Source organism: Prinia subflava, chromosome 4 (assembly GCF_021018805.1).
Source record: "Prinia subflava isolate CZ2003 ecotype Zambia chromosome 4, Cam_Psub_1.2, whole genome shotgun sequence".
Classification (NCBI taxonomy): domain Eukaryota; kingdom Metazoa; phylum Chordata; class Aves; order Passeriformes; family Cisticolidae; genus Prinia; species Prinia subflava.
In genome coordinates, this window is record NC_086250.1 from 49,330,518 (window position 1) to 49,344,455 (window position 13,938).

The window sequence follows — 13,938 nt, forward strand, 5'->3', positions numbered from 1 at the left end:
CCTGTAAAATAATACAAAGAGTCAATTAGATTTTTGGCATTTCTTGGTATGCTAACAAGTGCTCATATCAACAGTTCTCCAGAACAGATCATGAAAAAACTTACAGCTGCAGTTTAAAGGTATTTATATGCAAATCATTCATTTGCAGAAGGCAGATGTCAAAAGAAGAGGGAAGTGACAGTTCAGGCATGATTTACTTATCTGTTCTGCCTGCTGTTTTTAGGGCTTTTGAAATAAAAAAAAATTACTAGGTTATTAATAATTAAAATGTTAATTATCAGTGGCAAACAATTGAAAAAATTAGAAAACTCAATAAACTAAAGACAAAAATACCAAGTTACCAAAGTATTACCTACTGGTAAGAACCCAGATAAGCTTTTGTTTAGTTTTCTGCCACAAATCAGGAAAGTAGAAAACTGCATAATGTTCAGCCATGGACAAGGAAATTTTTGGTTTGGTTTGGTTTGGTTTTTGGGGTTTTTTTTTGTTTGGTTTTGTTTTGTTTTTTGCTTGTTTGTTTGTTTGTTTGTTTTTGTAAATTATATCCATAGCATTTAATGAATGAGTAACAGAAAACCAAGCACATTTTTTAATGTGAACCACGGACATCCAGTCTGCATATTTTTGCATTTATAATATGAAAAGGAAATGGTAACAAATATCCAAGCTAATACCTTTCCTGTAGACAAACCATGCCACTTCAGGAACTATGCAATAGGATGCAATACATCATCATTAATCATCTAAGGTATTCAATACAACTTCACCCATATCACAAGGTCATTTCTTCCAATGGTCAGTTTAAAAAACACAAGTTTGTATTTAAAAAAAAATGCTGGTATCAGAAAAAAGTTTCTTATTGTAAGAGTCCTGAGGTTGTGGTATTTTGGGGATGATCAGGTTCCTGCATTTCTCACTGTTGTCCCCTGTGAATGTAAGGACTTCACAGAGAATCTTCAGAGAGTTATATTTACAGTATTTTCTTCCTCTTCATCAAGGTCAAAGAGATTTAAAGGTGCTCAGGAACTCACCAAAGCAGGATCCTTATTTATAATCTTCTCAGTGCCAGAGCAAGTGTCAGCTGGTCTTTGATCCTGTAAACAGAGAGCTCTCCCCATGCACTCATTAATAAGGGCTGGGAACTGCCGTTTTCCTGGCCCTGTGCCTCTCTGAGTCAGAGAGAGCCCCGGGCTCAGCACCTACCACTGTGGTCCCTGGAGATATAAACTCAAAGATTACAGATAGTCCAGACTGACATTACAAAACAACACCGAATTTCAGAGTTAAGTTTTTATTGTTTATTATCCATAATTTTAAAGTTACAGACTTTTCCTCCAAAACATCTTGAGGTTCCATCCAATTTTAAGAGGCACCCTGGTTTTTCAAGATAAACAGTTGATTGTGGGTGATGCACAGGTTATATGCAATGGATGCAGGACCAGATGGTCTGCTCTCTTTGCCTGCATGGAAGCAGAGGGAGGTAAAGACTGTGCTTGTAGAGACAAGCCCTAAAAGTTAAAGCTCACAGTCCCCAGAGGAGAAAAGTAGGAAGCGATTCTCATTTGGGTGGGACAGCACATTTTGAAAGTGATTGCATCAGGAACAGGAGAGCATTTGTGTGCAGAAAAACAGTGTCTTACCCTCCTCAAGAACAAAAGGAGGAAATACCATCACTCCTTCCTTTGGAGGTATTTCGTCAGCGTGAGATGGAATTTTGTACAAGTGCATGGCTATATGCACAGGCACACATGCATAAACACATAAAGCATTTAAGATTCAAGTTGCTCCGTATTCTGGAGTAATCACAATATCACACCATCTCCTCCACTCCATGAGGAAGATGGAATGGGAGGGAAGGACAAGGATGAAGAAAATCATAGGGATCCCAACAAATAAATTGTCTCCAAAAATTATGTCCTTTTCATACTTTATTTCTCTCTTCTTCAACATGAGTTTCCCTCATCTCACTAACTTAGTACAAACCTTTCAGCACCCTCTGTTCTGCAATATGCATCAAAGTGTTTTGTTTTCCACTTGCCTTAGCACTGCCTTTTACTGGCAGTCCAGAGGCTTATTATATTTCTTATATCTGAAAAATGTGTAATGCTTCTTGACATCCTTGCCAAAAAAAATTCAGCTGATTAGTCATTTCATGTTTTTGTATCATGGCCATTAGTCAAAGCCTTCATTAATTTGCTAAATGGGCCAAAATGGACACACATATTCATCTCACTGATAACAATGATGTATTCAGAGTGCACAGGAGTGTATGCAGAGGAGTGCACACTGCAGATGCCACACTGAATCATTCATATCAACCACACACAGGTGGTGGCATTGCCCAGAAAACACATTACTCATTCAGAGGTAGCTTAGACTCCGATACCCACTTCCCAAGCTGTTTTAATAGTCACATCTAATCAGAGCTTTCCCAAGCTGTTTACATGTTCACTCCTAAGAGGGAAGCCAAGTTTCCCCACAGCTCACACATTACAAGTCATGTGGGAATCCTCTTGCTTGCCTTTCTTTGGGTTCATGCTTTCTTCATCTGGACTATCAGTAGTCTTTCTGCAATAGGAAGGATGGAGTGTGACCCCATACCTGTCCAGGGAAAAGACTGGGAAATGGGAGGGGGCTGTCACTTCCTCAGGATGTGGAGGAAACTGAATCAGATCTTCCACTTCCCAGGGAAGTGCTTTCCCCCAGGTCTTCAGAAAAACATGGCCACCTCCTTTCCCTCTTCCCTTGCAGACCTGAGAGTGCTCAAACCACTTCCAGCAAATCAAGCCCTTACAGATAAAAGCCCTGAACTGATTCATTTAACCACAAACTGAGGCCCTGCCATCTGTTGTAATACCATTAAAGGTATCTAGATAACTTTTGGGTCTAAGATAAGTGTTGGAGCACCTACACAGCCCAGGCATGCTTTACATTAACTGTCTAGGGAAGTCTTGTTCCTTAAACTGGGCTTATAAAGAAACATTGGTTCCTGAATTGTGAGTCTCGTGTCTTAAGCTTTAGCTTTCATATTTTCAGATTTTGTGCTGCCTAGGGGTGTAGTTCTGAGCCTCATATTAAGTAACAGTGAGCTCTTCTCACAGAATAGGCAGACAAAACAAATCCTTTTCCTGCTGAGGACCAAGGACAACTTTCAGCCCAACTGTTGGAGCCCAGGATATCCCTCTGGCCACCCTGGAGGGTTTGAAGACTGTACAGGAGGGTTTGGAGACTGGACAGGGGGGGTCTGGGATCTGTACAGGGGGGTCAGTTAGACCCACACAGATCCCAGGAGGACACTGACTCTGATTCCTGTCCATGGGAGTGAACACTCACATGCAGGAAGAATCACAAACCCTAAGAATTTAAAATAAGTAGTAGCTGGTTTATTATAGAATATAAATATAGAAATTAGGATTCTTAGTATATGGAGCTGAAGAGGCAAGATGGAGGAATTGGGGAGTGGCCCCTGTGCTCCTTGTTCTTGCTCTCGTCCCCCATCTTGTGCTGAGTTGGGTTTTAGAGATTGGCTTAGAGTAGAACTGACATGTTAGTATAGGTAGTAGGTATTGGTAAAATTTTGTAAATAAAAAATACATCTTGGACAGTGGTTGGGTCAGGGGTACCGTACATAAGGTGCGGGGCTCTCTGATCCGCCCAGTCTGCCGCGTGTCCTGCTCTGCTGGGGATGCCTTGCAAAGCTGGACAAGAACTGAGAGATAATCAAGAATAAACAGCCTTGATAACACAGACTGCTGGACTCAACGTGTCGTCTCTGGGTTCGGTGTGAAACACCCAGGGCAAAGAGAAGACTGAAAACCTTATTACCTCTGGGAACAGCAACCCAGAGGAAACTCCCAGGGAACAGCAACCCCGAGGAGAATCTCAGGGGATCAATAACCCTGAGACCCAACAGCACAAACCATGGTGGACTATAGAGAGAAAACAAGAAGGATGAGACCTCGCAACCTGAGGCTGTAATTGGACAATTAAATCCCAATATGTAAATGGACCAAAACTTTTAAAAATGTAAGACCTTGTGACCAGTCAGCCATTTTGTGACCGTTTTTAGTCCACCCTGGGTATAACCCTGGTCAGGCCCTGTCCTGCCAGGTAGATCCTGGAAGCATTTCAATAAATACATGCTTTATTCTCTAGCTCTGTCCAGTCTCTGTTTCGGGTCAGCCTTCCCAAGGCACCAAGTCTGCCACTGATTTCTCTGGCTTCATCCATGTGCTGTGCAAAAGTGTGAGCCTGAGCATACACTGAAATCCAGACCCGGAAATGGCTTTAAGGTAACACTTGGGGAATGCTAGAAGAGAAGGTTGGAAACCCTGAGCAAAATGCATCTGCAATATGAATCTTAACATAGGAGCTTTTTCTTCATGGATCACTGCTAGGGTGAGAGTCTGGGCATGCTCCAGCCTTGTTGTGGGAGTTAGTGAAGAGGCAGTGTCTCCATTAATGAAAAGAGCTGGTTCCCCTCCACAGACAGCTAAAACCTGCCACAAAGTCAACTATCCTGTGATAATTTTCTAGAATATCTGTAATTTAGCACTTGTCTCAGGTCAAATGCTAATACAGATTTCTGTGCTTGTATCCCTTCCTAATTTCTAAAGGCACATTATAACAGTTTCTCTGACAAAATAATTGTATCAAGAAGCCACACAGTTCCACCAGTTTCTAGGTAGGGTATGTAATTTCATTGATACCAAATCTGAGGCAAAGAAGTTAAGACTACGGAGCTTTAGTTACTAACAATAATATTCCTTTCATACCACCTTCCAAATTTTAACCTGAGATTAAAAGCCAAGATTGGATGGAGGTTCAGAATGTCATGGCTGTCCTTAATTTGAGTCTTCTTAACATTCTGAATTAGCAATATTTCATGTGGTATCTTCATTTTCCTTTTTGTAAAATAAAAATTAACTCTCTAAAGCTAAATAAAAAAATATCCCCTTTTTCTTCTCTGCATTATATTAAATTATGGAAGGCAACTTTTTCTTAACAAGAAAGTTGTTTGGTTTGGTTGGTTTGGGTTTTTTTTTAATTGCAGCTCAATAGAATTGCTGAAGAGATAGTGAATAGTATAAAGTGAATGGGATAACAAGAAGGATAAAAATCTGGAAGCCAGTCTAGCTTCCTTTAGCAGTTTCAATTGAAGAAAATCTTCTCACATATTTTTTAATTTCATTAGATCACATTTTATCTTGGAAATTATTCGTCAGCTCATTTCAGTCCATTCCTAGTCAGAACAAAATAGTTAATGAGTAATTTCTCAATTGTTCTTTAAAAAGATCTGGAAATCTAACAGATGATATATTTAGAATTCCATTAAAAATCAAATAGTTTCTTCTTTTTTGATTGTTTAACAAATATTCTACTAGGGGTCTTTCTCATTTTTAATGACTCAGTGTTTGCAGAACATTGTATTTCATTAATAAGAAGAAAATTCAGTGTAGAGAAGACTGACTCATAATGTTTTATCCTCTTCTACATGGTAATAAAACATGCTTTAATGTCTTAGACATGGAGACTTTCCCAAGATAATGTACTAAAAGCAAAGGATTTTGCTTGTGTGTCCTTGAAGTCACGAGTTTTTGAATTCACTTAGAGAAGGACTGGAAAAAGAATGAGAATATTTAAATGTAATTCTGTGAAGACCATAGACTTAGAGGTCATTTAATTTCCATCAAGTCTTTTCTTCCTTATATCCTTGCCATGTAAAGTTCTGTTTAGACCAATCAACACTACAAATCTAGTTAATAGGTATGAGCTATGTACTTTTTGTTGAATTTTTAATGTCTGAACTAGAATGCACTGTTCTCAAAAGCAATAAAAATGCCTACATCTTAAGGGCATTTTAATATTTGCATTTGGAAAGTATTCCTCTCTTCACAGCTGTTATCCAGCCAAAAAAAAAAAAAAAACCAACAATGCACAAGCACAGCCAGCAACTTGGAGTGGAAAGGAGCTATTTATTTCCTTGCTACAGTCCAAGGTGCTTTCAGGATTGTGGAATACAGTTTCCTGTTTTTAGACTGTTCTTAAAAGTGGACCACTGGGGAAACAGCTTATTACAAAAGTTGTACTAGAGGTGATCAAAAGTGATCTTGTTGATTTCCCTAAATTAGGCCTGGTTTATGTCACCGTGGCCCAGTTTCTTTTATATTTTATGAAACAACACAAAGTAACTCAATGCATATTGAAGTATGGACCCAGTTCTGCTGATATGCAATTCTGGGAACAGCTTTGGTTTGGGAAGCCTTTGGAGTGATCGGTGTGACTGCAGGTGGCACTTGAGACAGAAGCAGGTGTCCAAACACGTCTTCATCTTTTGTATGGCTCTCTGTCATGCCAAGAAAGCAGCTTTCTTGACAGGTGCCTTACTGCAGCACAGCTTTCAGTAGACTATTGGCAAGCTCTTGGCAGCCAAGAAATGTATGATATACTCTTCACTGATAGCTTTCTAATTTATTGATAGTCTTTTCAGTGCTTATACAAAGCAGCTTTCTCAAAATACATCTCAGTAAATTGAAGGATTTCTGAAAACTTACAATGCACAGGTCCCTTTGAAATTAACTCAAGACAAATTTGAATGTGTTGCCTCATTGCAGTGTTTTAGATAATTTTTTTTCTGCAGGCAGGTATACAGCTTGAAAGAATCCAAATCATTAAGTGATATTTATCTTCATAGTCTGATCTCTTTAAATGTAACACAGAATTATTACAGCTCTTTCCACAGTGCTTACATGAGCATTTTGTCACTCTATCCTATAGAAGTACCCTGGGCTGAGGTTTCCTGCTGGTGGAGAAAAATAAAATTTTGTTTCTATACTAAAACAGCCTGCACATTTACAGGACTACACACTTCAGATTCTTTTCTGGTACTATGCAATTTAGGGCTGAATATAGCTCCAGATGGGAATTAGTGAGCCTATTCTTGATGTTTTTCCACCTAGTTGCTTTATTTGTGGTACCACATAGCTGCTGTCACACTTGCAGGATGACATTCTCGCAGGCTCAGGACTGCAGCTGGACTATAGCCCATCTTCCTTTGTGTAACTTGTACCTGAATTAGATTTTGAATTCTTAGGAATTCAGCACTGCTCAAAATTCACATAACTTCAACTGTAGTATGTCTAATCATTCATAATGACACTTAGAGTAAACAAAATTGAAGTATTGTCCAGTAGATTAAATTATACAAACTATGATGAATAAAGATCAGGTTAAAATTTCGCTAGACCCAAGGGAATCTCTGCTCTATAAGATTTAGTGAATTAGTTTGATTCCTCTGATGAGACATTCTCTCATGTCTTTATCTAGAAACCATTCACAGAAATGTGTTTATTCACTGGGTCAACATTTATTTGGAATGTATTTTAAGACCAAATAGGGACTGATAATAGGATGTAGTATTTTTGAAAATACAATCCAATGAAAGATGTTATTGAAAGATCTTGGCTTGCGTCTTCTACTCTTCAGGATGTGTGAATTCATTCATAATTCAAGTTTTACCATTCCTGAAGGATTTTTTAACATTTAAGGAATTAGTGAAATTACCAGATTGCGAGAAACTGCAGAGCAAAAACTCACCAAATGACAGTGTTTTCAACTCTTTTTCATACTGTGTTGCTTCATTCTCTTAATACCCAGCATTTTGTAGACATCTGGAGACAGTGCTGTCCCTGCAGATTCACTTGCCCTGATTTCTCTACTAACTTGTGCAAGCTTAGCACACTTCTTTTCCCTGGGGGAACAAAGGCTGTCTTTCTATTGATAGATCCAGAATCAGAGTGCAGAATGGGACTTTAAAAAAAGGATGATCAAAACACGATGTTCAGAATTTCTCACTACTTTTCTTGAGAAAAATACATAAAGTTTACATGCATAAACATAGAAATATAAATTGGTAGGAAAAGAGTTTACTGTAGCAATGTCTGTATTTAAGAAAAGTGCACAATGCTGAAGACTTCAGTGTATTGGACAAGAAAAACTTAATAAATTCATCATTAAAATGAATTAATGAGATTACTGATTGAACAGCTACTCTGCTTTAGCTGCCATCAGACTAAACAATTCTACAGCTACCTATATGAATTTGAATTATATTCTTATCTGCTTTCAAGCACATATTTTCTAATCACACAAATTAAGAACTCTGTCTAATCAGTGACAACACACAAGATTTTATGGTAAGTATTGTGGAAAATATATTTCTATATATGTACTAATAATCATCATTAATAATCAAAACAGATTTCATTTTTAATAATATTATTTATTTTTATTATTACTGTTGTTTTTTATCAGTGTAATTATGTTCTGAAAATATCATCCTAATGGTTTCTCATCCAATTTGCAGTAAAAATGGCTTTCTATTTCTGGACTGATTTTTAAAATGAGAAAACAATTACATTACCAAGAAAAAAGTAAAAAAAAAATATTAAAAGAAGATGTCATAAATAATACTAATACCATAACACATTTTTGTAAGAAAGATATTTTTTCTTATTATTTTATCCACCTGTAGTTTTATAATAGTCTACACATAACATATTCTGAGGAAATGATAGAACTTCCTGCTCTTTCACATCTGGAACATTAGTAAGCTCAATCTCCAAAAAAATAGAGTCTAAATAATTTACCACCCTGTTTATTTCAAAGACCTCCTTCCAGAATTAAAGGAAATCTATTTGCATGTTTCTAAAGGCATTGTTTCTTCAGTCTGTGATGTTCATCAGTGAGGTTTGCTGCTTTTGTTTTTGTAATCTAAATAAATATAGTTCAATGGTTTGGAACTCCATGGTTATCCCAGTGGATTCCTCTATATCTATTGTGTAAGGCAAAACTAGGGGAAGCAAACGATGACTAATTTTATGAACACAAGATGATAGAAACAAGTGGAAACCTCTACATTCTGCTACAATCTGCCACTTTTTAACACTTTTGTAAAGCCTAATGATCCAATAGCTCCTGAATCTCTCATAGATAAGTGTGTATTTTCCATTTTCACTGATCATTTCTAAAATTTTCTTTCACTAATTAATTTATTAGGTACTGCTAGAAATTTGATAAAACACCACTCATTTACTTGTGGCTGATATGTGCACACAGGCATCCACCTAAAAACAACTCCTGAGTGTAAATCGACACCAACTCGCAATAATTCACAAAAAAAAAAAAAAAAAAAATAGTTCACAAAACCATAGCCTAAATAAGAAACAAACGTTGAGGTAAGGGAGAAATAATCACCATGAAACACAGGATGAAAAATGAAAGCCAGCAGAAATGTAATACAATACACTGACAGAAGGTGCTTTAATTCAAATAGGTTAAATCTTTTTTCTAATATACTAAGTTTTAAAAATATTTATAAAATTGGAAGAGTTCTGCAAACTACATCTTAACTAAAGTAACCTGTACCAGTTTCTGTGTAGTCTTTACTTGTTAATGGTTTTCACACTAAGGAAACATTTAAGGTTTGTCCCTTGAGCAGGGCTCTACAGGAATGACATTTACCATTTGGTGGAAAATCATCTAAAATGTGTTTAAAAGTGTAAACACGAAACTTCAAAGTTTCCTGTTATTTCCCATGAATCAGGATGTTCCTGCATATCCTAATAAAACAGCATTAAAATTCTTTTATACTTGCAGTAAGCAAAATATACAGAAGAAAAGAAAACTTGGTTGATGCAACCTGGATTGTGACCCAACGCCCTGCCTGCTCTGCCATTGAAATCAGGGTGTGTCTGGGCAGGATCACACCACCCACACTGCAGAACTGAGCCTAAGGCTGTGCAGGCAAAACCATGAAAGACAGTGCAAACCTGAAACCATCTATACAAAAGCAACGTTTTATTCTGACTCTGTCCCTTACACTGTCTACAGTAAGAAGAGATAAATTGGCTCCTAAGGGTATTATAGCGTAACTATAAAACACACATCTAAAAGAACTAGCCAAATCTCCTTCTGAAAAGCCTCTCTTTCTGCTAACTGTAGAATACTAACTTAGGTTAAATGTCTAGATTATAGAATTTTCACTTTTACAATAAGTAAATTTGGAAGAGAAAAATATTGAAATACTATGTTTTATTATTGAATTGGAGATGGCCACAGTTTTACCCTTTTTTTTTTTCTTTTTTTTTTTTTCTTTTTGCAGTGGCTGTGTATATTTAAATATGTAGCTGCTGCCACCAAGAGAATATCAGGGTTTCACAAGACCACTGAAAACTAAATTTTTTTAGGGCTTTCCAGATGATATCTGGAGTTCATTGCCATCCTGAAAACCATGTGTAGAAGATAATGTTCACAGACCCATTGGGAACTCCTCACAGTGATGCCCAGTGTAGGGGAATACGTAGTTCATTGGAACCTTTTATTTAGAATCAACATATGAAATATGGTAGCACAGAACCCCTTTGATGATCATGCATTAAAAGTCACCATCAGAGTAGGCACAGACATCAGAGTGTTTCAGCTTTTAGAGGAAAGGTTTGAAAGACAAAGGGCAAAGTCTGAATTGTCCTTTAAGTTGTGTAGAGCACCAGTGTACAGTGAATGAGAAGGGAGGAACCATTTCCTTGAGTAAATTCATGATTTAGCCCCTGAACTTTGGACACTTAAGAGCACAAAAGTGGCAGCAGAAATAGTTAAGATGGGAAGTGATTAAGTCATGAACAATGAAAGTTTGGAAAGTACTGCAACAGCCCATTGGGAAATAATGATTACAGTGTCAGCACTGAACTGCCAGATGTGTTTTCTACTGATTGAAGTGGGACCCAGGATTTCTTTGTTGAGATGCAAGACATTGATAAAAATGTAATGTTTGTTGCAATCACTGAACAAAATCTAGAAGTGGTGTTGCCATCCACCTTTTTGGTGGGGACACTTGTGCTATAGGTGCTCATGGAAAGCAGCTCATTGGTACTGGATCAATCAGCAGCCCATGCTCCTCTAAGTAGTTTTCCTTGTGCATAGTAAAGTGTTGTTCAAATGGTGAACACAAAACAGGACACTGTGCCTTAGCAACATGTTTCAAGAAGAAGAAACATACTGAAACTTCACTGTTAAATCACACAATATTATTAGAAAAAAGCGACTCACTCAAGGGAACCTTTCTCAAGACTGAAGCTTGTGCAATCTAAAACTTGGAAACAGGTTTTCACTGAGCAATCTGCTGACCTTTCTGAGACATGCTCTTGGTAAATTCTTGTGTGCCAAAGGTACTAGAGCTGATTTACTTTGAAGCAAGGCATTGTCTGCTCAAGAGACACCCAAATTTCATGAAAAATATTAATTTACTATTTTTACAGGACCCTAGCAAAGTTACACTGGCATCTCACATTGTACAACACCAAGGCTGTTTCCTAGAGAACAATTAAAAATGTTCCATAGATAAAAATTAGCATTACAGATCCTATAACATTACCAGTGTTCAATCAGTGAACATGTTCTAGGCAAAATGTTAAATTAAACACGTGCTTGTAAGGAATGTTGGGTCTGGAGAGGTATCCATGTCATAGCTCTCCAGCTGCTCCAAAAGTCATTTCATGGAATTAGACACACACTCTACAATAAAGGCATTGAATAAAGCTTTCTCTTTTCTCCTGTAAATGGAACTTATCTTTCATTTTCTCACTAGAAGACAATTTTTAAGCCACTGTTTAGGATTCACCAGTTCAATATTTTACTTTAATTTGTCATCTCAATAAAAATAGTCTCAGATGTGACTACATGCATTCTTAGGGAATATACATGATATACATGTATATACATATATATATATATATATATGTGTGTGTGTGTAGATATATAGATAGATATATATATAGATATATATATATACACCACTTGAAAATGTTTTCCTATTATTTAGGTGTCTCTAAACAAAACTCTAAACAAAAACTTTGCCTGATGAAAGCAGGTTCTTGAGAATGGATAGCACCACTTAAGCACAGTCATGGCTCTTATGGTAAATCCAGATAGTTCCACCACAGGACATTTCACGAAGCCATGCACTTTTTCTTCCAAATACTAACCCCAGCATATTACATTAAATTAACAGGGAATAGTCCCTGGCTTCATTTCAGTGCAAGAACTGTAGTTCAAACCATTCTTCTTGCTGTCTTCTATACAGGATGGGAACACCTTCACTGTCTGCATCAGCACAGCCTCCCACATGGAGTCCTGTTGTGTCCAGCTCACGAGGGTTCTGTTTCATCCATGGCAGCAAGAAGAGCTTCCAAGCTGCAGGATCCACACACTCAGCTCCACTCAGGAGGATGCTGTGGCTGCCCTGTCCCTCCCATCACAATGCTGCTCCCACGGAAAGGCAGCCTACCTAAGCTGACTAGATAGGGGTTGCTGCACATTCCTGAGAGATCCAAGAGATAAAACATATAAACAGAATATAAGGGCTGTATAGCCCTTATTCTATTCTCAGTTACCCAGACATTAAACAACACCCGGACTTCTATTGTGTAGGGTTTGTATCTTGATGGGTAGAAGAACAAAGAAATGTGTCAAAACATACAGGAATACTTCTCCTGACATGTTCACATTTTTCAGTGTCAATTAGATAAGCTCAGGTGGCTTTCACTGGTTGTTTACCCTTGAGGTTTTCATTGGCTTAATATTCCATAAAGCTAACTACACATCTTTTCATTCACAGATTTTTTAAAATGGTTGCGCTTTGTTTCAAGGTACAGATGTTAGTATAATAAAAGACTAACAGATCTCTCAGTATGAATAAACAGGAATCAGTGTTTATTCATGATACTGACAACTGTGTAGGGAATTCTCCTCATTAAAATGGTAAACTAAGCCAAATTTAATTACAGCTTGAAAGCCAAAGGGAAGTATGTTACTATCTTATCCTGCAGGACACAAGGTAATTTAAAAAAAACAGTGGCATGCCAGTGATAAAGTAAACAGAAATACAAAATCAGACTAGGCACTATTATTTGGCATGCTTCATACCTCTAGAAATCCATTTCCATTTCCAGTTATGATTCGATGGCTTAGCTACTTACTTTAAAAAAAAAAAAGTCACTTTAAAAAGCTGTCCTAAAACACACTTTATGTTTCTCACTTTATAAAACTGGAAAACAAAATTAAACATATATAATATACTTTTTTTGCTATGAAACAACAAAGCTCTAGATTGATGTTCTGCAGTGAAACAGAGGGAAAGCCCTTGTAAAGACAATTACATTTTCTTCCTTCTAACAAGGAATTAGGAACAATGAGCTTTCTCTTTTTCCTTGCAAGTTGACAAAGACAAAAGGCTGTAAAACAAAATACTAAGAAACTGGCCAAGAGGAAAACTTGGCACGCAGGTGTAAAAACCATAGTACTGATAACTCTGCTGATACTATGAAAGGCAGCATTTTGAACACATATTTTATTCAGTTCGTTTTTTAAATTATCATTGTTTCTAAAGATGTTTCAAGTAGGAGCTGAGCATAGTTTGTCTCCCTTGTTTTTCAGGGAAAGACAAATTCCCAGTCTAAGCAAATCCTGCTAATTTTTTTTTAAAAAACCGTCTACAGTAAGCTGCCTCTGTAAGTTAAAATAATGCAATATATTATTAGAATACTTTTGGTATCTAGCTTCTCCTGTTCATTTGTTCTCACCCAAAAATACTATTATCTGGTTTAGCTGGGCTGGTACATATCCAACTAAAATATCCATAATTTACAGAGTAGATATCCTTGCAGTCAGTACATATTAATAGTTCTGAGAACTAGAACAGTCTGCAGTGCTGCCTACCTTTGTACAATGCCACTGTGGTTAGCAGAACCACTCTCTAAATAAGCTGTGGGTTCTGTGTTCTTGGCCTTTTCAGCCTCAGGCTGAAAATTAAAGCCTGAAAGTCACAGGGAAATACACTAACCAGCCAACACACAGGAAGAAGCAGGATATTGTGGTTTTTAC